We start from the raw sequence: 2471 nt of genomic DNA, 5'->3' as shown, positions 1-2471 counted from the left end.
ACCTTGAACAAGATGGGCTGACACAGGATTGATGCAGTACTAAGCTTGAGTGTGGTAGAAATTTTGAGTACAATGCAGGAAAGGAAACAATTTTGATTTGTTACATAAAGGATCCATATGAACAATAGTTGACTTAATGGCACAAACTGCAAAAAACAAAAACAAGCAAAAGAGAGTCCAAAAATGGTGTGGTTTAAACAATAGCAATGTGGTTTGTTTGTTTTTTTAAAACTTTATTTATTTTTTTGTTTTATTTCTTGGGTCTGTTATACAGATTATAATCACCAGCTGCTCCATGGGAGACAGTTGGATAATCTGCAATTTGCTGCCTCTGGAAACCACTTTCAAATCAGTGTTGTATCAGTTCCATCCCAACAGTACTCAGCAACAGTAGCAAAGTTAGGCCTATAAACATTTTGAAAGCTTCTTCACTCAGTTTGAAAGAAGTGCTCTTGCGGTAGTTGTTGTGGGATGTCCAGTCAGAACCAACTCATAGCTCCCTCTCCAGTGGGTTTTCAATGGCAATAAATCACATGGGAGTAGATTGTCTATCTTCCTCCCCTGGAGCAGCTGCTTTGTACCACATGCCTTTGAGGTTGCAATGTAATGTCTTAACACTAGAACACTAGAGCTCCCTGCTGCTGGGGTAGTGGGTTATATGCTGATCTAGTAATTGAAAAGTCACTGGTTCAAATCCACCACTTGCTCTGAAAGAGACACATGAAGAAGTTTTTTAAACAGATTTATTGTTTAGGAAGCAGGATGGAATAGACATAAATTACTATCAGCTCATAGACAGTAGGGTGTTTTTTGGTTTGGGTTTTTTGTTTTTGTTTTTTTTTTAATTTTGGTCAGGTCTGATAATTGATATTGATTGCCAGCTGAGATCACTGCAAAGTGTTGTGTTTTTTTTGGTTTTGTTTTGTTTTGTCTTTTTTCTGTCCATGCCCTCTTCCCGTGGTCTAGTTCTAGGTTTTCGCACAGCATGGAGGATCATTTTTAATAGCAACCTATCCAAGAAAATGAAAAAGAAACTTCATCACTTTTTAGGACCTAGTCCTGTTGTCTTCTCTCTGTTTTCCAACTCTAATTAATTGTAGATCAGGCATTTTCTTATTAGGCTCTTGAGACTCTGAATTTGCTTGGCATTTTTTAAGCTCGAGAAACTGAAGAACAAATTCAAACCTCGAGTTGCTATACTTAAGGATGCTTTGGGCAAAATATTTAATGATCCAGGAAGTATTAAAAGAAAATACAAATAGTATACAGTCACTGTACTGAAAGGAAATGGTAGACACAAAAGAATCTAATGAAACAACATGAGCAAGAGCCTGTGGTGATGAAGGAAGAATTTCAGGTTGCTTTGAAAGAATTGGCAAAAAATAAGGCGTCAGTAATTGATGGTATACCAATTGACGTATTTAAACTAGCAGATGCTGCCCTAGATGTTCTCACCAAGCTGTGTCAAGAAATCTGGAGGACACCCATTTGGCCAACTGACTAGAAGGGATCTATATTTGTTCCCATTACAAATAAAGGTTACCCAACAGAGTTTGGATATTTCTTAACAGTATCATTGATATAACATGCGAGCAAGATTCTGCTGAAGATTATCCAAAATTGACTGGAACAGCACATCAGTAGAGAATTTCCAGAAGCCCAGGCCTGGTTTAGAAGGGGTCGTGGTACTAGGGATATTGTAGCTAATGTTAGATGGATCTTGGCTGAAGGCAGGGAATACCCGAGGAATGTCTATGTTTTATTGATTATGCAAAGGTGTTTGACTGTGTGGTTCATAACAAACTGTGGCTGACTCTGAGAAGATTGAGAATTCCAGAACACTTGATCATGCTAATGCGAAACCTATACTTGGACCAGGATGCAGTCATCAGAACAGAGCAAAAAAAAAACACTCCATGGTTCAAAATTGGAAAGGGCGTACCCCAGAGATGTGTCCTATCTCTGTGCCTTTTCAATCTTTATGCAGAACAGATTATCTTGGAGGCTGGGCTGTATGAGGAGAAGTGTGACATCAGGATTGGTGGAAGACTAATCAACAATCTGTGTTATTCAGATTTCACAACCCTGATTGCTGAAACTGAAGAGGTTCTGAAGCACTTGGTGCAGAAGGTCAAGGGCTGCAGGCTTCAATATGGATTGAGGAGTAATATCAAGAAGACAAAGATTCTCTCGTCACTGGGCCTATTGGCAACATCAGTATGGATGGTAAAGAAATTGAGATTGTTTTTAGTTTGTTTGGCTCCAAAGTCAACACTCTTGGCACCAGTATCCAGGAAATTAAAAGACATATTGCAATGTGAAAGTCTGCTGTTAGGGACCCCTCCAAAGTACTGAAGAGCATCGGTGTCACTCTGGAGACTAAGGTGTGCCTGATACAGTCCATGGTCTTTGCAATCACTTGCTATGCTATGTATGAATTGGACAATGACGAGGGAGGATAGAAGCAGAAT

This window comes from Elephantulus edwardii, unplaced genomic scaffold (genome assembly GCF_000299155.1).
Source record: "Elephantulus edwardii isolate Elephantulus edwardi_28Jun2011 unplaced genomic scaffold, EleEdw1.0 scaffold00070, whole genome shotgun sequence".
In the NCBI taxonomy this organism is placed as follows: domain Eukaryota; kingdom Metazoa; phylum Chordata; class Mammalia; order Macroscelidea; family Macroscelididae; genus Elephantulus; species Elephantulus edwardii.
The sequence above is the reverse complement of the archived record's forward strand: the minus strand, read 5'-3'. Positions refer to the sequence as shown.